Genomic DNA, 24,273 nt, shown 5'->3' with positions numbered 1-24,273 from the left:
CAAGTTCCCATATGACCCCACTTCCCCCACTCATGGTTTCCATTATTATTATCATCTTGTATTGGTGTGGGACATTTGTTATAATTGATGAGCCAATGCTGATACATTATTATTAGCTAAGGCCATGGTTTACATACATTAGGATTCATTCTTTGTATTGTACATTCTAGGGGTTTTGATAAATGCATGCTACGTATCGAACATTACAGTACCATACAGAATACTTACACTGCTCTAAAAATCCCTCATGCTGAAGTACTCATCCCTCCCTGAACCTCAAAGTCCTCACAACCACTGATCTTTTTACTGTCTCTATAGTTTTATCTTTTCCAGAATGTTTCATAGTTGGAATCCTATAATATATAGTCTTTTCTTTTTGGCTTATTTTACATAGCAACATTCATTTAAGGTTCTTTCTGTCTTTTTGTGGCTTTATAGCTCATTGCTTTTAATTCCTGAATAACGTTCCAAATCTACCACAGTTTGTTTATTCATTCATCAGTTGAGAGACATCTTGCTTGATCCCAGCTTTTGGCAATAATGAATAAAGCTGATATAAACATGAATATGCAGATTTTTATGGATGTAAGTTTTCAACTCATTTTAGAAAACAGGAAAGAAATTGCTGGATAATATGGTAAGAATAAGTCTAATTTTATAAGAAATTGCGAAACTGTCTTCCGAAGTAGCTGTGAAATTTTGCATTCCCACCAGGAATGAAGGAGAAAGTTCTTGTTGCTCCACATCATCACCATCGCTTGGTATTGTTTTTTTTTTGTTTTTTTGGGTTTTTTTTTGTATTTTTTTGTCATTCTAACTAGTGTGTAGTGGTATTTCATTGTTGTTCTCATTGTCAACTTCTTACTGTCATGATGTTAAACTTCTTTTCATATATTTACTTGCCACATGTATCTTCTTTGGTGAGCTGCCTATTCAGATCTTTTACCCATTTTTCAATTGGTTGTTCACTTCCTTTTTTTTTTTTTTTGAGTTTTAAGATTTCCTTATTTATTTTGAATACAATTCCTTTATTGGATAAGTGTTTTGCAAGAATTTCTTGTAAGTCTTTGGCCTATTTTTAAATTTTTAAATAGCAGAGCAGAAGTTTTAAATTTTAATGAAATTTAACATCAGTTTTTCATGGATTATGCTTTTGGTGTTGTAGCTAAAAGCTCATCAACAAACCCAAGGTCAGCTATACTTTCTCCTATGTTATCTTCTAAAAGTTTTATAGTTTGGATTTCATATTTAGGTCTATGGTCCATTTTGAATCAATTTTGTGAAAGTTGTAAACTTTATGTCTAGATTTTGTTGTATGTGAAATTACAGTTGTTACAGCTCCATTTGTTGAAAAACTATCATTTCTCCATTGAATTGCACTGCAAAGCTTTGAAAAGTGAATTGAGATTAGAACCACAGCTCTCAGGAGGTGAATTGGAACATGTTGCTTAATTTAATCAGGTCAATTTGCCACTAAAACAAAAATATTAACGTTCTGTATGGAATTAAAGCAAGATCCTGAGTTTTGTAACACAAGAAAATAAAATGTCTAAGATTCACTTCAAAATTACTCATCATATGAAGAATGAGGAAAATCTGTGCTTGCAAGGGTAGACAGTCAACAGATGACAACACACAGATGCTGGAACTGCCTGACAAAGGTTTTAAAGCAGCTACTCTAAAAATGCCCCAAGAAGAAATTGTGAACACTATTGAAATAAGGGGAAAAATAGAAAGTCTCAGCAAACAAATAGAAGCTATAAGAAGACCTAAACTCAATAAAAAGACTTAATAGCTGTAAGGAGAAGAAAGAGAAAAGTCGGTAAAATTGAAGATAGACAAAAACGATTATCTAATCTGAACGACATAGAAAACTTGAGAGAAGAAAAAAAAAGAGAACCTCATGGGCTGTGGGACAATAATGAAAAGTCTAATATTCATGTCATCAGAGTCAAAAAAGACAGCAGAAAGAGTCTGGTGTAGAAAAATATTTCAAAAAACAATGAGTGAAAACTTTTCACATTGGTAAAAGAGACAAATGTAAAGATTGAAGAAGCTGAGCAAACCCAACACATAATAAACCCAAATAAATCAATGCCCAGATACATTGTAATTAAAGTTCTAAATATAAAAGACAAAGAAAAACCTGGAAAACAGCCAGGGAAAAATGATGCATTAAGTACTGGGATGCTTGAGAAACCATGAAGACCAGAAAGAAGTGATACAAGTTTTCAAATGCTGAAAGAAAAGTATTATCAAACCAGGATTTTATATTCAACAAAAAATTCCTCCAGGAATGAAGGATTACCAAAGATATAGTCAAATGAAGGAAAACTAAGAGAGTTTATTGCCATCAGATCTGTGCTAAAAGAATTGCTTAAAAAATTCTTCAGACAGAAGGGAAATGATAAGAAGTGGAACTTGGAACTTCAAAAATAAAAGAAGATAAACAGAAATAGCTACGTAAATATAGTAGACTATTTTTCTCCTTTCGAGTTCTTTTTTCCTGTTTTCTATTTGTGTAAATTTAGGGAGTACAAGCACAGTTTTGTTACATGGATATTTTGCATAATGGTAAAGCCTGAGCCAAACAGTGTCATTTGTACCCCTTAAGTAATTTCTCATCCCTCACCCTCTTCCTACTCTTCCTCCCTTCCAAGTATTCAATATTTATTATTCCACACTCTATGTCCATGTGTACACCTTTTTTTAGGCCCCATTTATAAGTGAGAATATGTGGTAGTATATAAATATATTCCATGGAATGCTACTCAGCCATAAAAAAGAGTGAAATCATGTCTTTTGCAGCAACATGGGTGGAACTAGAGATCATTATCTTAAATCAAATAACAGAAAGTCAAATACTACCACATGTTCTCACTTATAAGGAGAGTAGAGGAAGACAGATTACCTCAAGAATCTAGGATATGGGTGCAAAAGGAAGGATGGAATCTTCACCTCCAAAATGCAACACCACCCTGTTTTATCTAAGTTATCTAGTTTACCAGCATGGAGTTATTTGTAGTATGTGATAGTACAGTATAGTATACATTTTCCCCCTTTTAGTATCTAAATGGTTTGTAATGATTTCCCCTCTTTTTTTCTTGGGGTAATCTGCCTTCCTCTACTCTCCTGACATGTACTTTGGGCAGATCCCACCTCCAGGTGCAGAATGTGGATGGCAATTCCTATGGGCTAATCTGAGCGTTGCTTTCACTTGGCTGTCCTGATTGCTTTGAATGGAGAGAGGAAGGCGAATCAGGCAGACACAAAGCATTTTGCTGAGATTGCTGACACTATATAAACCCTGCACTCTCAGGGAGCAGTAGAAATCTTGAGAATGGATTCATTAGAGTGTAAGGCAGATGTGAAACATGGAGAAACCAACTTCTAATGACAGCTTGGAGCATCTGGATCTAGTCCCAGACTTTTTAGCTATGTGAGTCAATACTGTCATTATTTTTTCTCTTTACTTTTCAATTAAATCAGTGAATCGGATTTTCAGTTAATAGCAACCACCAGTCTTAAGTGATATGATAGCCTATGCTTTGTTTTGTTGAATGTGTAAGTCTCTCAATGTTGGAAAATTATTTTCCACCTGTAGTGGTTAGATTGTACTAATGATGTGTATTCCATAGTCTTACATCTGCTACTATTTTTATAGATAAAAGGCTTTACAAGCTTTTAAAGGAGTAGTATCCATCTTCCATTTTGTTTAAAAACAGAACAAATATATAAAAACAGATAATGGTATGAGTACTGCAGTTGAAATGCAGTTAGGGATTCTTGAGCCTACTTGGTCTTTATACCTCTTTCCCTGTTCTCCATCCCTATGTGGCATCACAAGAAATCTTAAAGCCTGTAAAATATGGAACATAAAACACTGTTCTGTCATTTATCATACAAACACGGTCACTTCTGAGAATAAAAGAAGACATTCTTAATAAATTTATTCTGGGGAAAAGGCTTAAACAGGGGTGATACCAGGAAAATTGGGACACGTGGTCATCCTGGTTCTATACCACAAGAGTTGAAATGAAAGGAAAGTATGGTTAAGTCAGAAGAAATGGATTCCGGCCCCATTTCTACCATCCACTAGCTGTGTATTCTTAAAAAGTTACTCAACCTCTCTGAGCTTCAGTTGTCTTCATTAGTGTGTCAGAGAGAATAGTAATTACTACCTCACTGGAGGTTGTTGTAGGGTCATAGTTATGAAAGATCATAGTTATGAAAGTGCTTTGTCAACCATAAGACACAATGTTACTAGTGGCTTTTATTGTGTGAAATAACTGATCTAATTATGGTTACTCTAACAATGTGGTTGTACTTAACTTTACACAATAGATGAATTCTCAGAAAAAAGTTGAGTATGAATGGTTTTGCGAATTGCCTCTTACTTAAAAAGCTCACTGAGAATTGTCTGAGAAATTCTTCTATAAGTTCAGAATTATTTTGTAGAATAAAAAGTTACCCCATGCTTATATCTTATATATCAGAATTTGCTTTTAAGCAAAACATATCCCTAATGTCTTCAAGGATTTGTCTCTCCAGCTAAATGTGGAGAATGAGGCATTTCATAAATGTTAGGTTACCTGGTCAGGATGCAAGCTGGGGCTAGGGTTGGAGGAGGAGGCCCTTTTCGGGACCCAATATGGCCATGAAAAAAAAAAAAGACGACATAAATTCTTGCAAAGCAGGACCCTGTCGGTTTAATTTATTTCACATTTGCCCTGGAAGCAGGAGGCTCCAGTGGGCTAATGAGTACGAGATGCTGTTGCAGACAAGAGGCAACCTACACATGCTGCTTGCATGACTGGCACCCAAATAGGCTTGCTTAGTTGGTGAACTGTCAGGTTTCCAATTCTTTCGATGTGTCTGTAGCCTTGGTCTGGCCAGGCCTGCCTTGTCCTCCTGGATAGACATTTAGGAAATGTGTCCTATCCCCATCAGCACAGTAATGCACTGGTCTTCTTTTCCCATATGTGTGTGCCGCCATCTGGGACAACTTAGCCATTGTCTGTTAGGGCCTTTGATGCTTGATTATAGGGAAAGAGGAAAACATCAGCTACAATAGAGCAATCTGTTCTGTTTGGGACATCAGTACAATCTTTTATCCTCTTTTTCTTTTTTTCAATGCACATATTTTTGATCATCTTCACATAGGGATGAATATTGGTAATGGAATGTATTCTAGAATTCTTTCTCTTGAAAGGAATGAATCTCTCCACTTACCCTTGTTCATAAAATAGTTTTGCAAATATGATCTTGCTGATAAAACACTGATTCCAGTTCTCTTTTCCTCTTTTTGCTTACTGACTGCCCAAAGAATCTAAGATTTCAAAGCATAAATGCTGATAACATAGTTTTTCCATTGCTTTAGTTCTGTATTTCCACAGAATTTGTTTATTGTTTTCAGTGGTAAAACTTTCATCTTCAACAATAGTTAGATTAATTTAAAAACATCTTTACAGTGGTATATTGTAATAGATACTAGCAAATTTTGTGCAGAAATGTTGTTGTATTCAGATAGAACCAAATTTATACTGTACTATTAAGTGTATGTGTTAAGTAGGGGGTGACTAAGTTCCAAGGTCATATATACTTTGTAATTTTATTTTGGTGGAAAAATAATAAATAAAGTGATGTACACCAAATAATTACAAATCATGGTCTCTGTGGGATAGAATCACAAAATGTTTTTCTTTCTTTCCCTTCTTCTTTTTTGCTCTCCTTCTCCTCTCCTTCTGTTTGCTTATTTGCATTTTTGAATTATTTTATAATAAAATTGCATGACATTTGTAATAAATCCCACTCTATAAAATAAGTTTAAAAACATAAAGGAAAGTTTAACAGTCTATGAACTTAATCTCCACCCAGAAATGGAGTGCTGTGGTAGGGCCCAGTCAAGATGACAATGGCAATGGGAAGCTGGAGTGACAGATGGCACACGATGGCAAACAGCCCATACACGTTAGTGCTTTCTGTGGAAAATAATTTTGTATAACTATGAATATCTTTTATAATTTAGGAATTTCTACATTATTAAATCAGGATAGCCAGTACAGCAGAGATACAGGTATCCAATATCCCTTTCATCCTTCTTCCTTTAGTAATAGTTTATCTGAGTGTATACTGAGTGTGGTCCCTCGTCCAGAGGAACCTCTAAGTGCTGGTGGCCACATGCTAAACTTATAGTCAGAGGTATGTGAATGGCGATGGTGGATATCCCCTCTCAGTCATGCTCATATCTTTCCTTCTGTCCCTTGTGCTCTGCACATGGCAGTGGGTGCTGAAGTAGCCACATGAGACCAGGAGGTGCAATCTAATCACTGAGGACAGCAAAGAGAGAACTAAGGAAGTTGAGTCCTTGATGCTGTTGAGCCACCACATCAGTTCAGAATTGCCTAAGCCTATGTATTTAAGCAAGTGAGAAAGAAATCTTATCTTGTTTAAGTCATCATTGGTAGGGTTTTTTTTTTTTATTATAACCATTGAAACTATATCCTAATAATAGTATATTAGTATAATTTTACAATATATAATAATATAATTTTATAACAATATGTAGATAGAAATATGTAAATATATGGATGGATGGATCTATAGATAGATTGATGAATGAAGGGAAAGGTAGATGGATAGATGAATGAATGGATGAATGGGTGGGTGGATGGATGGATAGATGGATGACAGATGAGTGAATGGTGGATGAATGGATGGATAGATGGATGGATGAATGGATAGATGAATGGATGATTAGATAGATGGATGAATGGATAGATGGATGGTGATATGGTTTGACTGTGTCCTCACACAAATCTCAACCTGAATTGTTTCTCCTAGAATTCCCATATGTTGTGGGAGGGACCCAGGGTAAGGTAATTGAATCATGGGGGCCAGTCTTTTCCTTGCTATTCTTGTGGTAGTGAATAAGTCTCAGGAGATCTTATGGATTTATCAGGGGTTTCTGCTTTTGTTTATTCCTCATTTTTCTCTTGCCGCTGCCACATAAGAAGTGCCTTTTGCCTCCTGCCTACAGCCCTCTGGAACTGTAAGTCCAATTAAAGCTCTTTTTGTTCCCAGTTTTGGGTATGTCTTTATCAGCACTGTGAAAATAAACTGATACAGATGGATAGAATGGGTGGACTCAATATTGTTACCCTTCCTTTTCTCCACCCCATTTTTCTACCCTCTGCAGGAAGAGCCCACCTTACTTCTCAGTCTAAGAGAGTGGCAAGCATTGCTGGGCTCTTTCCACACCTGTAGTGCCTCAGTTTTCTGAAACATAGATTGTGTGTTTCTAATCTGGCAAATACTTGAAAGAAAAAAAAATCCTTTTTAAAGCCATTGTAAACAGATATTACTTTAATTTCAGCAATTTGCCTTGGTAAAATTTGGGAATTGAAATGTAAATAACTGGTTATGTACAAATTGACTGCTTTGAGGGCCAAACCTGTATACCTGGTCGCCTGCACGGATTCCATGAGGGTTACTTCCTGTGCCGGTCCAAGTGCACAGCACAGGGCAGAGCATCATGAACACATAAAAAGAAGGGAAAAGTCAGAGAGAGGGAAACTGAACAGTGAAGATGCAGAGGAGTAAGAGAGTCCTGGGAACAAGTAACCAGAGAGGGAGTTGAGGCAGCACTCAGCCTAGAGGGCATGATAGGCCAAGGCATAGAGTTAGGAAGTGTTGAACACTGGAGGCTGTGACAGTGAGGGCAGCTGGCTTGGCTAAAGGAAGAGTTTAAGTAGGAAGTGCAAGGAAAAGTCCCTAGAAGGCTGAAGGCAGGTATTGAGCCACCATGGATAGACAGAGGATGCCATCTGAATATTATTTCTTCTCCACATCAGGACTGTAGCTCTGTTAAATAGATTCCAAACCTCTTGTTTTCATGCAGATGTCTTTTTGGAATTGTGATAGAACATGAGGCTATAAAATTCTAGGCACAGTGTTCTAAAATCCTCAAGACAGACTAAGCTTTGCATACATGGTGTCAAAACAGGCAGGTCAAACCACTTTATTGCTTGCATAGCAGACCCCTTCCCAGCCAGGAAGCAAAAATCATAAGCTGTTTTTCTGCTCCTTTTCCTGCATAGCATGGTGGCTGGTGTTCTAGCTCTCATTTAAGTTCCTCCTACTTAAGCGGTGGAATCCAAGTAATTGATCCAGTATCATCCATCACCACCCTTCTTGTCGTTGTGGTCTGCCAGGTTGTTGAGGGAGTGTCACATCATCCCAAAGACTGTGGTCCCAGACCTGCTGTGCAGAGGCTCCAAAACCATGCTCTAACTGGGCTTGCACCAGATTGCCAAAGGGGCTTTCTCTCCCTCACTGCAGAATGTGCTGCTTCCTTTTTCCTCCTTCCTTCTGACCGACAAAAGAAGCCCCTTTCTGATCATTAAATGGCTCTGTTAAATTATACCCTTTAGGGCATTTTAGTTTTGCTGGGTGAGGGAGCAGGGGTAGTCTTCACCTTTTCTCTCTTTCCACATAATGGCAAGGGCAGTTCCTCAATGTCCTGAAGCCTCTACTGACATTTGGACCCTAGGTCCCTTCTCTCTAGATTGAGCAACAGATGTGACCTGTTTTGTAGGGTTTCGCCATGCAGATAATGTACTAACCTTGCTTACACAAAACCACATTGGTATTTGTGTAATTTTTGATTGGTTGGCTCAGTAGGCATCGGATCACTTGTTGCGGGGTGTTGGGGGCGGGGCTTGTTGATGCACAGATAGGGAGGTTCCATCGCCAGTGTTTCTGGTTCAGAAGGTCTGAGGTAGAGCCTGAGAATTTGCATTTCTAACAAGTTCCTGGGTGAACTGCAGAATTGCATTTTAAGAACAACTGTTCTGGAGCACCCTTGCCTTAATAATGCTGCAGAGACTTCCTGGGTCGGTCCTGGTATCTTGTGGCTCCTCTTCTGCTGTGTCGATTTTTGAACAGCACGTGGAGGAAAGATGCCCTCTCCAGGGTGTGGTGAGGAGTGAGGACAATGTGAGCATGTCTGAGCTATAGTGGGCATGGGTGATTCAGCGAGGACTGACTGGACAACAGTGTCCCTTCCTGAGAGCATCCCAGCAGGCCAGGCAGCAGAGCTATTAAATAAAAATCCGTAGGAAACATTGACATTGGATCCCTCCTGAATGTTTGTTCTACAAATGTGGAATGTTTGTCTCATCCAGAAACCTCAAAATTACTTTGCCATTAACACCTGTGTGAGTGGCAGGGCTTGCATCATTAAGATTGCCGGAGGAAAACGTTGCCTCGCCTTGGTTGAAGGAAGCATTAAAAATTAATGAGGTATCAGTACTCACAGTTTGATAAACTACGAAACACCTTCCTTATGCTTCCGCTTTTTCAGTTGCCTAAACCTCTGATACCTCTATATAAGACATTTTAGAAGACCAAATGTCAACTGTAGAGCTATGAACGTCAACAGAAAAATGAAAAAGAGAAAAAAAATTGCATTTTCTTTTGCAGAGGATTGGGGAAATACAATGACATATTTTATATTTTTTATTTGAAGGGTCATGTGGTTCAGACCACACATGGGTGTCTACACTTTCTGCTTATACCAAGTGAATCAGATGGGATGGTAAGAGTAATTTGTTGGAATGTTTTAGCAACAGTGAGGGTTACAGGCAGATGACCTGGGAGCTGGTCTCTGCTGTTTACTCCTCTGGCTCTGAGATGCCTTCAGGAAAGTTCTGTGTTGTGACACTGACAGCTTGCCTCTAGAATGCTGTGACATGCCACCTGGAAGCTTTGTAGGTCTGGAAATATTCACAACGTGTGGACATTCAGCATTAGACTGTATGTGGCCATTCTCTCTGTCATAAGGGAGTATATGCAAAAAACCCTCAGATGTCTGTTCTGCTCTGTGGTCTGGTCTGGGACAATTTTGATGAGCTGGCAGCCTAGGACCACTAATATTTTCTTGATTCTTATTTATAGCTGAAAGCTCTTTATGGGTGCTCTTCAGGGGTATGTTTTCAGTGTTCTTGGTCAGTTGGTAAGTGTTACAATAAGAATATCTCTCTTGAATTTGTAACTATTATGCATTATATGTGGCTGCTATGAAGATGGATACTAATTGTTGTTCTCAGATCTTTTCAACATGAGCTCATTTACTCCTCAAGGCAATCTAATGAAGTCAGTGCCATTTTTATCACCATTTTACAAATGAGGAAACTGAGGAACTGTCTGTAACTTGCCCAAGGTCACACAGCTGGTAAGTGGTGTACCCAAGGCTAGAACCCATGCTCTTAACTACATGAAACTACTGATGGCTTTTCTGATGAGCTTTGACTTATAGAAGCCACTTGCATCTACTCACAAGCTTGTTATTGAACCCATTGGGGTCAAAAGCACTTGTGTGTTTCTGAACAGAGAGGTGAAGTGAGTGGGCTCATCTTAAAAGCTTGTTTTCATTGCTTTAGAATCAAGTACAAATGCTTTAGTAAAGCCTTCTAGGACTTTTCTCAACCTTTCTGAGGTTCTCTCCCAAGCCTCCCTCCCTGACCACACAAGCCTGCCCAAAGCATGCTGGGGACATGATACTCTACACCATTGCTCCTAGGTCTCTTCATCTAGAGCTGGCTCCTGTCTCGCACTCTCCTTGCACACCTTTGCTGGGGTGAATTATGTTCTAGAGCATCCCAATTTGAGTGTCAGATTTAGTTACACATACATTGAGATAATAGTCCCTGAACCCTGGGCAACCGGCATGTTCTGGGGCTGCTGGAGCCCTTGTTCTGGCCACTTCCAGCCATATAAACCTATGTTTTTCTTTGCTGAGGAACTGATCTGCTTGACTGCCACATCTGGGCTCTGTCGAAGACCATCAGCAAACAGAAGAGAGAGATGGGGCATTTCTTTCTCCACTCCCTCCCTGCCTTGGGATCACAGTTCCAGCAGCAGCTGCACCCTTCCCTTCTGGTGGGCACTCCTGCCTGCAGCCCTCTTCCTTAGCTCCTAGTGTCTCCTAGGGCAGTAATAGCTCCAAATCGCTCCAAGCTGCTGTTCGTCTCTGGGGGCCTCCCAACCCTTGTTGGTTCACTCTGCCTACATTCTGTCTGCTGCCCCTTGGACAGTGTTTCTACATTTGAACCATATGGGTGAATTCCATATTCTTCTGGGACCCTGACCGATGAAACTCCTTCCTCCCAAACTATGTCTGAGCTTTGTCCTCCAACTCACAAATGGCCACTAGCAGATTTTCCTATTCAGCTCACACAGCCTAGGTCCCCACTTATTGGATGGAACACAAGATACCCTTTAAATCACTTGAATCACAATGCAGACTTAAGAGCCCATCAAATTCTTGGGAAGGGGCAATATTGGATTCCTTCTCCTCCACTTTCCCACCATATTCCCTTTGTGGCAGATCACAGGCATGTGTACAGTATAGTGCAGATTCTCCCTTTATCTGAAACACAACCCAGGGGCCTGGGTCTTGTTTTACTTCCCTTAATGTCCGTGTGGTTATTGATGCACTTGTCTTCACTGGTAATCTATCAGTTCCACTAGAGGAGAATGGGTATCTCTAGGGCTAGTTCAAAATAAGTACTTCTTAAGTGAAGGAAGGAAGGAAGGAAGGAAGGAAGGAAGGAAGGAAGGAAGGAAGGAAGGAAGGAGGGAGGGAGGGAGGGAGGGAGGGAGGAAGGGAGGGAGGAAGGAAGGGAGGAAGAAAGAAGGAGGGAAGGAAGGAAGGAAAGAAGGAAGGAAGGAAGAAAGGAAGGAAGGAAGGAAGGAAGGAAGGAAGGAAGGGCGGGCAGCTGGCACAAGTTGGGGTCCATCGTTTAGTCACAGAACAAACAAGCATAAGTGGTTCCCACCCTGATCCTCAAAAACTTTAAAATGGAGCAGTCCTCCTTTTATGGGCCCTGAAGCAATTCAGAGGCCTCGCTCTCTCTTTGATACACTTCCCTCATTGCCAGGTGACAGTCTGGAGGACAATGAGGCATTGAGTACCTTGCCCCAGCTGGGCAAGCTGCTGAGCAGAGAAGTCAGCATTCCCGACATCCCGCCCGGCGCTCTCTTGACTAAACCACATGGGCTGTTTTTCTGTGCTCTTGCTTGGACCACTGGGTTCTTCTTGACTCAGACACCACTGATCCCTTTCCCGGGATCCACACCCACCTGCTCCCTGGAGCCAAGTTTTGTGAGGCGTGTGGCTTTTTTTGGAATGCTCAGTCACCTTGGAGTTTCTGCCTCATCTCAGGACAGGAGGATTTGCGTAGATAAATTATCACCATGGGACACCAGTGTGTGTCCCCAAGCCTTCAGTGCAGTTCAGACACAATGGATTTTCTGCAGCTCACTTTTGTTATGCATGGTGAAGAGGAAGTAGAAATCCAAATTTTCAGAATATAAGCCTTCTTCACAGGAAACGTATTTTGGAGCTCACTACACCATACAGGCTGCTGATTTAATACAACCAGCAAATGTGCAAATCTCCGAGGAATGGCAAATGCCATCCACCTTCACTCTTTTCACCTTCCTTCTCCTCCTCCTCCTCACCTTCATTTTTCAATAACCCAGTTATTTGTTGGTGCATATAAAAGTAAACAGAAAATGAATAAGCTGTGAACTTTGGAGAATTTTTGAGTTAGAAATCTGAAGGGGGAGAAAAGGCCACAGAAACAGGGTAAACAGTTAAGGCAAACATTTTAGACCAAAATAGCCAGTAGACAGCAGCTGAGAATGGACCTCACTGCTGGTAAAGAGGCCAAAGTGGATTAAATTGATCAAAACAGTGCTTGGGAGATAGCAAGGAATTTTATTTTTTGTTATTTCTCTTCAAAAAGGCAGGATGGAAGATTAGACTTCTGTAAGAACAAACGTTTGAAACTTTTCTATCTATTGCTACTGTTTCTGTGCTTTGCATTTGATGTTGGTTGTGAAACGTGTTTTTCTCAGTATAGATATATATATGTATATGTATACTTTTATACATATACATACACACACACACACACATATATAGATATATATTTCCTTTTCTTGTTGAACCATGATAGTAAAAATGATTAGTGGAGTTGAAATCTGCAGCAATGCATAGAACGCTTTTTCCAGTGTTTAGGATAGCTGAAATATGCAATAATTGATTTTAACATGTGCTGTAATTGGTTCCATATGCATCGCTGTCAACTATGATGCATCATAATTAAACTGACATGTTCAAAAACTGGCCACTGAAATGAGCACTCCCTGAATTTTCCAACTGTGCGCAGCTTGCTGCTTCTCCACTCCCTAGCTTCTCAATAAGGAACAGCATTGCTGGGTTTTATTTTGCTGCTGGTCTCCTCCATGTTTTATCTATTTTTCCCCCTCAGATTTTAAATGACCTCCTGGAGTGGATTCAGGCTCTTTCCTCACCTCACATTATTTCAGCAGTGTTGGATCTATATGCAATTTCCTAAGTCATCATAAATCAGATCTAAACTCATGAGAATGGTCAAGAATTTGATATAAAATAAGACACAGGAGCAGATCCATAAAAGTTCCATATTTTAGTTCCTCCATCCCCAGTTGAACCATGCTTGAACTCTAATTAGAAAATTCACTTGGAGGAAGAAAGCATAGTATATGACACACGTTCACCTCTGGTTCCCTATCGTATAAATGACAATATTCAGATATTTGACCACCTTTCTGCTTATTTCTGTGATCATCAGAATGTATATGAGTATCCAGGATGATCTTACCTTGAAAGCCTGATTATCTTTCTTTTTTCTTGTGTAAAAGCAATCTGATATCATTGTAAGGGCATTGAACTAGGATCTGGGGCAGCTCTGTTACTATTAATAGTGTTAGTAAAGTCCTCTGGGTGTTAGCTTTCTCCTTGGTAAGATTTATGGAAGGGATAATACTCTTTCTACTGTCATCTCAAGGTTTAGCCTGATAGAATAAGATAGAAGCAAGATTGAATAGTGTGGCTTTTGGTTCCTGAATCCCTGTTCTGAATTAGCATGGGTCATGTCTGTGTTTGGACTTTGGGTTACCATAATCTGCTGTTTTAATTTCACCAAGAACTGCATCCCCCTCAAATCCCCCGGTGTCACACCTTCTCTAATCTGTTAACCACATAAATGGGTCCTGTGATGGCAAAATATTTAATAACAAACGTTAGTTTATCATCATCCATGATAACTAGATAATCATTAGTTATCAATGATACATCATCAGGATGTATCATTGCTCTGAGGCTCCGTAAGGCCAATACTGGGAGAAGGGACATAGCAGCCATCTCTCCACTATTTCCACTGGGAACACCAATCTTCCACTCATTTTTTTCATGGGTCACTGGTAAGGATCCCTAATTTCAGTGACCTTTTTGTTGCTTAGAGCATAGTTCTGTGACGCAGACCTGGTTAATCATAGTGTCTCTTCTGTCTGTCTGTGGAACATAGTCCATGCTGTAGCAGAATAACCAAGCTGGACCCACCAGGGTTTTCTCACGCACTTTGAAAGCCAAAAGCTATGAGGTAAGATTCCCCTATCTCCTCGGAAATGAGCTATGAAGACATAAGCCTGGCGACACCGGGCCGCAGGAAGAAAGCTATGCTCTCCACTGTGTAAAGGAAGGATAGATTGAGCCCCACACATGGGAGGAGTGGAACTGAAAATGCTGATTAATGACTTTGGAAACTGTCAGGTGATTTGTGGAAGAAAGAACTTACTCCACATCCTACTGGGATCTTATTTCCTGATTAAATTCCTTAGGAGGCAAACTTTCTGGAGCTAAGGAAGTGATTGGGAAGGGAAACTGGTTCTTTATCTTCCTCCATCCTCTCCTGTTTTATTTTCTGAAAGGGAAAAGTCACTATTTCATAGCCAAGGCTAAGCAGGGATCTTGCTGCGACTTCAACAGTCATTTCAACTGGAGTCCTGAGCCTACTTTTCCTTCTTATTTTGTATCTTTATTCTTACTGGATCACCTCTCCTTTGGCTATCAGAATATTTCTCTCCACCCCACTCCCTGGTCAACACGATCTTGGAGTCAGAAGACTTGCCCATTACTTTTGAGCAACGTTTGGATGGTGTGTAGTGCATCTGCAGTGGTTCTCAAACCGAAGGTGCATCTTAACACCCTAGAGAGCCAGTGAAAACACAGATTGCTGGGCCTGACCACAAGAGGCCCTGATCCAATAGGTCTGGATGGGGTGGAGAGTCTGCATTTCTAATAAATCCCGAGGTTGTACTGAGGCTACTGGTCTGTGGAGCACACTTTGAGATCTACTACTGAGATGAATGCCAGATTAGATTAAATGTTGTGAGACTCAAGTCTTGGCCTTTGGGCAATCCCCAAAGCCTCTGTGGGCTTCACTTTACCTATTTATAAAATGGACGATTTGATTAGGTGATCTCAAATTTTTCTTTAAGATGCCTCCAAGTCAATTAACTGATCACGAAGTTCTATTTGGAAGGACTGCACTGTCATGACAGTTTTCTTTTTCCCTTTGAGACAATTATAGTTTAAAAAGACAATATCTAATTTCTGCAGAAATTGTGGAAGTGGTCAGACAGCAGCAATAGAATAGGGTACATATTACATGCTATGAATTCTAAGGTCCTGACATAATACTCTGCAATTAAGCTTTTCGTCTGGAGGTTGTATACTGTTTTGTAATAATTTGCTCATTAATCAGGCACTAGTTCTAGAATTTAGGAAACACCTGTTCAGTAGCTTCTCAACCACAATGAAGAGTAGACAGTATTAGAAAAACACAGTAGTGGGACAGTAGAAGTTTGAGGGAAGGAAAAGAGACTCTCTAAGCACAAAGTGTGCTTCTCCACCCCTCCTGCTGCTCCATTCTGAGCTTTCCTGGCAGATCTTCTGGGTGAGGAGTCAAGAGAAGGTTTGAAAGTTTATGTCCGCAGCTAGATAAATATCATTAGTGTAGAGATGGATTGTGGTGGCACCTAGAAGGTCCCACCTAATTTTGAAAAGAGAGGGAGAAAAATAAATGTCTAAAGACATCTTCTGGAGTTTGGAAAGGACCAAAAAGTCATTGTGTCTGGCTTTCCTCTATCACCCCAAGTTCCTGCACAAACCACCTACATCCCAACAGCAACATAAAATGACCATTTTATGAGTGAGAACAGGAAACTGTGGCTATAACAACGCTTCTTTCCCCTTTTCTTTAGAGGAGGAATAAGTGATGGATGTAAAGACAATATGAAACAGTAATTTAGAAAATAATTTCTTTTCATGCAAGAGCCACTTTTTGAGAACCTGGTGGTATTTAAGAATACTAATCAATGAGTATCATAGAGTATTCATGAGTTGATTAGATACATATGTATTGGGTATCTAACATATCCTAGCAATATGTGAGGCACAAATTAACCAAACAAAATTATTTCTATGTTTCAGGAGATAACAGTTGAGATAGGAAGAGGACAAGTAAAGAGATAATTTTATAAGTTCCAACAGGAGTGAACACAGGCTACCACAAGAGAGCCTTGCAGGTGTGAATATCAGCAAAAACTCACTGTGGAAAGCAGTGGCCTCGAGCATGAGTGGAGGTTGGGTCAGGCAGGAAGAAGGTACTCTTTTCAGACTTAGCATCAGACACAAAGGCTCAAAGAGGTGAGTTCATGAAACTTTGATTGTTAAGTATGAGTGGTGGCTAGAATTGAAGCTGCAAAGGAAAGCATGGGTACCTATTGACTTTATTTTGACTCACTAGTTCAGTACTTGTCCCAGTTCCCAAAGAGTTTGGTTTTTATTCGTGAGATGGGGGTGGTTGATCATGGAATTAACTGATGTCTATCTGTAGCTAAGTAACTGGGTGGGTTCAGAGCCCTTCCTCTCATGGACTGCTTAACTTCTCTCCTGTACATTGTTGCTCTCCTTTTATGATGCTTTTCCTCGCTGCCTAGGCATGGTTTCTCCATTACATCCATCCTCAACCCCTTCTCTTCCTGGCTTTACTTTGAAGCTAACCTCCTTGCCCTAGGTATAAATTCATTTTCCAAATAGATACATATGACTAATGTCTATAGAGAAACATGACATTTTAAAGGAGAAGGAGAGAGCAGGATTTGCTGCAGGTTGCAGAACTGTTTTTCCAAGGGTCTGCCTTTCTAATGTGCTCACAGGTGGTGCTGATGCTGCTGATGCCTGGCTACATTTTGGAGAACCTGGAGTCTTTTTTCAAATGATGGTAGATGAAATTATATTAAACCCAAAATTTGGGTTCTCCAGTGCTCTCCTTTCTTTTTCTTTTTTTTTTTTTTTTTCAGACAGAGTCTTGCTCTGTCACCCAGGCTGGAGTGCAGAGGCATGATCTCAGCTCACTGCAACCTCCACCTCCCAGGTTCAAGTGATTCTCCTGCCTCAGCCTCCCGAGTAGTGGGGATTACAGGTGCACACCAACATGCCCGACTAATTTTTGTATTTTTATTGGAGAAGGGGTTTCACCATGTTGGCCAGGCTGGTCTCGAACTCCCAACCTCAAGTGATCCTCTCACCTCAGCCTCCCAAAGTGCTGGGATTACAGGTGTGAGCCACTGTGCCTGGCCCCATGCTCTCCTTTCTAAAGGGGAAGAACCTTTTTATAGCAGAGGAATCGTTCTTGAAGGACCCAAGAGTCTTTTTGCTAGACTTCCTATTCTTATAGTTATTTCTAAACTTAATTCTTTCTGGAAAACAGAATAACTACAAGATAAAATCTACATCCTGAAAGGGTTGAACCCATCTTGAAAATGGCAAAATCTCCATCCTGGTGATCACTGGCACCATCATTCCCAGCATAGCCATCACTCTATGGGATCCTGGGCACTGCTTGGCACTAGGAAGGTGAATGACTTTAAATTATGATTCCTGTCCTCAAGAGACAAGTCACATTGTTGAAACGCTGACATCAATGTACAAAGATTCATAATCATAAAGGGTTTCTCTTGGTAAGTCATTATAATCTTATTAATTGTTTCTAGTGGTAAGTCACATCAATGCTGCATTTTTCCAGGTTTCAGAATTTGGCAGGCATTGAATATGTCACTGTTTGGGTATTACTAATGGAAGAAGTGAGGTTTCCTTTTTAACTGTGTTTAGTATTTTGCTTTTGGCTCCAGAAATGTCATAGAAACACCTGACTTGGACATATTTCTAGAGACTATCATTTTACATATAAAGTTTAGTATGTTATTTAGACTGATATTTTATAAATCATATTCTGGAATTAAGCTGAGTAACGCCAAGAAGAGAAAGGGTTGAGGATGGATGTAATGCAGGAACCATGCCTAGGAAGCGAGGAAAAGCATTATAAAAGGACAGCAACGATGTAGAGGACAGAAGTTAAGCAGTCCATGAGAGGAAGGGCTCTGAACCCACCCAGTTACTTAGTTGCAGATGGACATCAGTTAATTCAGTAATCCACCACCCCATCTCATCAATAAAAACCAAACTCTTTGGGAACTGGGACCAGTACTGAACTAGTGGGTCAAAATAAAGTCAAAAAGAAGCCCACTGCAAGAAATACTCCTCTAAATAACAAATTTTGAGAAACAAGTAATCACACAGACACACCATGTGCTGTTATCTTTTCAGCACTAGCTCTGTGTTATGGTACAGTTAGGGAGAGGATGAGGAGGGCTCTTCTTTGAGCACATTTCCAACAGTCTTTTCATGGTATGCAGTAGTTGTTTACAACAATGTTTCTCACTTTAATGTGCACACAAATCATGCAGGATCTTTTGAAATTCACATTTAGACTCAGTGGGAGCAGGTGGGGCAGGAGCCTTGCAGAGGTGATGGGCTCCTAGGCATGCCAATGGCCTGTCGTCCTTGGATTGCACTCTTAAGTAGCAATGGTTTAGAATATGGTAAAAATATGTTAGAAGGGGCATTGTGAAAGCATGGGGGTTCATCTGTTCAAGAAACAACAATGACAAAAAATGGTGATTAAATGCAACCACATCTAAATGAGGTAGCCAGGAGGTAGACCCAGCTTCTCCATGAACAGGCCACATACCATCTCCCAGGGCTGCCTCCAATGTCCAGCCTGGCTGTGCTCAGGCCGTCAGGGCTTGCTGGACTCTCCTGGCAGGGTGGGGTCAGGACTCGAGTAGGTTGGATGCTGATAGCAGAGAGTGTGATTCTCTGGCCTGATGACCCAGAATCGCTCCCAGGAGCACCTGTGCATGGAGCACAGACTGGAATCCCAGCTCTCCCAGGAGGAAGGAGTCATCCCTGGTCTCCCATCCCCCAAATGCTGATTCTGTGTCTGTTTGTGGATGGGTAACAAACAAACAACAAAGGGCCGTCTCAATTAACCTGCCACACAGAGCAGAATACCATAAAAAGTTCCAACTCTCTTTTTGAATGAAGCTTCTTTTTTTTTTTTTTTTTTTTTTTTTGAGATGGAGTCTTGCTCTGTCACCCAGGCTGTAGTGCAGTGGCAAGATCTTGGCTCACTGCAACCTCTACCTCCTGGGTTCAAGCGATTGTCCTGCCTCAGCCTCCCAAGTAGCTGGGACTACAGGTGCATGCCACCACACCTGGCTAATTTTTGTATTTTTAGTGGAGACGGGATTTCATCATGTTGGCCAGGCTGAACTTCAGACCTCAGGTGATCGACCCATCTTGGCCTCCCAAAGTGCTGGGATTACAGGCGTAAGCCACGATGCCTGGCCTGGATGCCACTTCTTATGATGCTTAGAATCTGGTGCCCTTTCAGAAAACTGAAGCCTTGGAGACCTAAAGTTGCTACATTGTTCTCTCTCCCAAAGAGGAAAGCAAAGGGAAGGTCTAGGACAACACTTTCCAAAATTCAGTGTGCATAGGAGCCACCTGCGGAGTTAATATGCAGATTGAGATTTGGTAGTTCTGGGTGGGGTGGGGCCCAAGAGTCTGCCAGGTGCTCCCAACTGGTGCTGATGTTGCCTGGCTACATTGTGAGTAGCAAGGGCAAGCAAACTAAGTGACCCTCTTCAGTGATCTGCAGAGTTGAAGATGAGGCATCTTTCAGGCCTGAGTCAGACTCTCTGGGCTGTAGGCGCCCAGGAGCTGCACAGCTGTGTAAGATTAGAAATCTCAGCGCTGAGCAGGATGGGGCCAGGGCCAGTTAATGGCATCATTTCATTGTAGTAACTACAGCAGGCCAGAGCCAATTGCTGTTTAGTCAGCTTTCCCATGTTTGTTGACTTTGGTATTACTGATTTATTAAAGGAAGAGGAACTGTGTTGGATATCAGAAAAGTGTTAGAAAGAGGGAAGTAGAGTAAATCCAAACCTCTCTCTCTACACTCTCCAAACCCGTCCCCCACGCCCACCCCACCCCCTTGTTGCCAAGTTATGAGATCTTGGGCTGACTTCCAAGTTCCCAAAGTTCAAGTGTGGAAAAAGCCAACTAATCTCCTGGAAAATCTCCTGATGTGTATTTTTCCTTAACAATCTGGGCTGATTTTAAACTTAGCCCACAGTAAACTGTGCTCAACAGGCATTATCATTATAGACACTTGCTGCTGCATTTTCCAAGGATTTCCCCTACCCTGCTGGTATTGCTACCAGATACAGAATGGAATTTGTCAGGACAAGCCATGTATTAAACCATTAATTCAGTTAGTGCATTAGGAGTAGGAAGACTGATTCTCTGCATTATATTTTGGCTGTCAGGCCTGATTTGAGCTTATTTCTCAGTGAGTATTCCATATCAAAGGCTGGGATGGTAGAATTACAGGACATTAGGACTTTCAATCTGGAAGGGACCCTGGAGACCATTTAGTGCTGCCTGCTCGCTTCACAGATGAGGAAACTGTATTTTTCAGTCTTAAGAGCTTGAGCAAATACTCAGCTTTTGATATGCGCATGCAGTTGCCATTCCCACGTATGGGAGTTATGTGTGTGCTTGAAGGGAGTCAATAATGGATCTTTCCTATTTAGTTTTCCTTGATCTTGGCTTTAGCTTCATCAAAGTCTGTCATACACACCCTCTGGACAGCATACATTTTGCAATAATATGCAAATGTCTTGGTTCCTGATAATAGTGGAAAAGAAATGTGATGTTTTACTTAAAAGATACTTTATACAATTTAATAGCAACTGCATCTCTGGCATCTATAACAGATGCTATCCAGTGCAGGCAACTTTTTCAAGTAACCTAGCTGAATTTTAGCTGCTGAAATTTTCTGTATCATTTGATGATCATATTTCATTTCAGACTTTTGAACACGACAGATTGTCCACCTGGATCTCATTTTGCCATATTTTATTGATGGCCTGACTCAGATCTTTCAAGTTCTCACTAACTGACCTTGAAGGAGTAGCTTGTTGTTTAAATTTTATGACACAGAGATGTAAACTGCCTGCAAATTTTGCAACTCAGTGGTGATGAACAAAGAGAACTTTTTATTACTACTTATTACCTACGGTTAAGGAATTAGCAAGAGCTGTTACTTTGCACCCATTCCTGGGACAAAATCCCGAATTAACTTTATAACAAGCACATGTGTAACAAGTGAGAACTACATTTTTTGTTTGCAAATCTAAGCTCAGTGTAGTGCTATTGCACTTATGCCTTCCTGTGGCTGCCCTGATTCCATAATAATGACAGGTTTCTCCCTCCTGGCCTTGTTATTCTGGGTCAGATGGCCCATCACCTGAGAATCTGAATAACATTGGATAGAAACTACAGAGAGAAGACAAATAAAAAATACTACCCACCACCCCTGTCTGACCATGAGAAAAACATTTAACAAATTCAAATTGAAGGACATTTATTCTACAAAATTCCTGGCCAGTACTCCTCAAGGCTGTCCAGATTACGAAAAACAAGAGGATTGACAAATGGCCAGGGTCTCCCAGAGGCTCAGGATATAAGATCACTAAATGTGATGTGGGACCCTGCATAGGACAGAGCGAAGACACTCGAGGCAGCCTTAACGAAGTGTGGACTTTAGTTAATAATGATGTGTCCATATTAGTTCATTGATTGAGTCACTTGTGCCACACTAACGTAAACTGTGAACAATAGACGAAATTGGGCTCAGGGTATAGGTGAATTCTGTACTATCTTTGCAACTTTTCTATAAATCTAAAATTATTCTAAATTTAAACGTTTACTAAAAATAATGCTTGTGCCCATTCAGCCTCTGCTGACACCAAGCGTCTGTGATAGGTCAAGTTTCAGCTCCATTATGTCATTAAATCTTCAGAACAACTTTATGAGGTATTTATTGCTATTCCGATTTTATCGCTTTGAAAACAGAGAAACTGAAGTTCAGGGAAAGTAAACTTTTCTACGTTGATTGAGTTCCCTTGGCTTAAAAATAGCAGAGCTATGATTTTAACCCTCATTTATCTGACTTTAAAGCACACACTTATTTCAGTTCCCCATTTGGTTCTTAGAATCCTGTCCTCAAGAGATGGCGCAGAGGTTGAGGAAATGGGATGGGAATGGTGGGAATGGCCTGCATGTAGCTCAGCAGGACTGTGTCTGGTTTCCTGCGCCATCGAAGTTTCCCAAGGAGGATCATGTGGTCTCTATTTTCCCTAAAGGCTAAGGTCCAGGCTAGCTTTAGGTGAGTTTTCCCATTTCCTTGGATTTCATTGAACAAAAAAATAAATTCTGCCTGCAGTGGCCATGGGTGCAGTGTCTGCCATGTGGAGGAGAAGTTGATGGTTGTAGCAGCAACACTCCAGCTTACCTGGAGCAAAGTAAGTATGGTCATGCTGCATCCTCTTCCAGAATCCCTTCTACTGTCTGTGCATCTGGGTCATTGGTGAGCCTAAGGATGTCCTGAGTCCTGGTTTCTTGAGATTCTGACTCAGTAGATGAGAGGAGAGCACAGAAATCTGCATTCAAAATTGTTTATTGATGATTTGGCTGTGAATCTCTGTTCTAAATCTGAATCTCAGAGAATCAACTCTTGTTCTCACCTCAAGAAAATGTAAAACCAACCTCAACACGGTTGTCTCTTGAGTAGGTAGCATTAATAGACTGTCCAGGCCAGGAGTCCACAAACTATACCTCTGGTTAAATGGCCCACAGCACCACCTGCCTGTTTTGTAAATAAAATTTGATTGAACACAGACATGCCATTTGTTTATTTGTTGTCTATGGTTGCTTTCTTGCTACTGTGGCATAGTTGAGACCATATGGCCCTGAAAGTCTAAAACGATAATCTGACCCTTTACAGAAAAAAGTTTTCCAACCCGTGGTATAAAAGACAGAAAGGATCTGGAATAATAATTAGTCACAGTTAAAGGGAAAGGGAGTCCAGTTGCCCTCAAGCTTCAGTGTACCCAAGAATCTCCTGTGATACTTATTTAAAAATGCCACCCCTTGAGATTCTGATTTAGTAGCCTGGGCTGAAAGCTAAGAAATATGCATTTTTAGCAAAGTTTTGAGACACGTGGTCCTAGTCACTAAGAATACGGACCCTGACAATAGCTAGACCTGGGGCCATAATCCTCTCTAGAGGTCTGTGTATGTTTAATTATTATTGCATATTGTATTTGAACAAAGATTTAAAAATAAAACTAAATATCACTTTTATGAACTAAATCATGCCCGACCCCCCTTCCCCCAAAATTCATATATTGGAGCTCTAACCCCCATATGACTGCATTCACAGATAGAGTCTTTAAAGAAGTAATTAAAGTTAAATGAAGTCATAAGTGTAGGGCCCTAATCTGATTGGACTGGTATTCTTATTAGTAGAGAAAGAGACACTAGAGATCTCTCTCTCTTCTCTGCAGGTGCACAGAAGAAAGGACATGTGAGGACACAGCAAGAAGGTGGCCATCTGCAACCTGACCAGCAAGACCTCACCAGAAACCAACCCTGCTTGCGCACTGATCTTGGAATTCTGGCCTCTAGAACTGTGAAACAATAAACTTCTGTTGTTTAAGCCACGTGGCCTGGGGTATTTTGTTACAGCAGCCTGAACTGACTAATACAATCACTAAAGTATCAAAAGGCAGAATTAAAAGCATTATAACTGATCCCGAGCAAGATGGCCGAATAGGAACAGCTCCAGTCTCCAGCTCCCAGAGCGAGCGACACAGAAGACGGGTGATTTCTGCATTTTCAACTGAGGTACTGGGTTCATCTCACTGGGAGTGCTGGACAAACGGTGTTGGTCAGCTGGTGCAGCCCGATCAGTGAGAACTGAAGCAGGGCAAGGCATCACCTCACCTGGGAAGCCCAAGGGGGAAGGGAATCCCTTTTCCTAGCAAAGGGAAACTGAGACACACAACACCTGGAAAATCAGGTAACTCCCACCCTAATACTGTGCTTTACCAAGGGTCTTAGCAAAT

The 24,273-nt window shown here is 40.8% G+C and overlaps 1 long non-coding RNA gene across 1 annotated transcript; it reads left to right on the top strand.

The window, feature by feature from the left end:
* Positions 1-3,244: 3,244 nt before the first annotated feature.
* Positions 3,245-23,868, top strand: LOC107000513 (uncharacterized). Its single transcript, XR_001447644.3, has 4 exons — positions 3,245-3,439; positions 17,667-17,916; positions 22,590-22,668; positions 23,713-23,868. It is a non-coding gene; the product is annotated as an uncharacterized LOC107000513 (long non-coding RNA).
* Positions 23,869-24,273: the final 405 nt, after the last annotated feature.

Source organism: Macaca mulatta, chromosome 10, assembly GCF_049350105.2.
Source record: "Macaca mulatta isolate MMU2019108-1 chromosome 10, T2T-MMU8v2.0, whole genome shotgun sequence".
NCBI lineage: Eukaryota > Metazoa > Chordata > Mammalia > Primates > Cercopithecidae > Macaca > Macaca mulatta.
The sequence above is the reverse complement of the archived record's forward strand: the minus strand, read 5'-3'. Positions and strand labels throughout refer to the sequence as shown.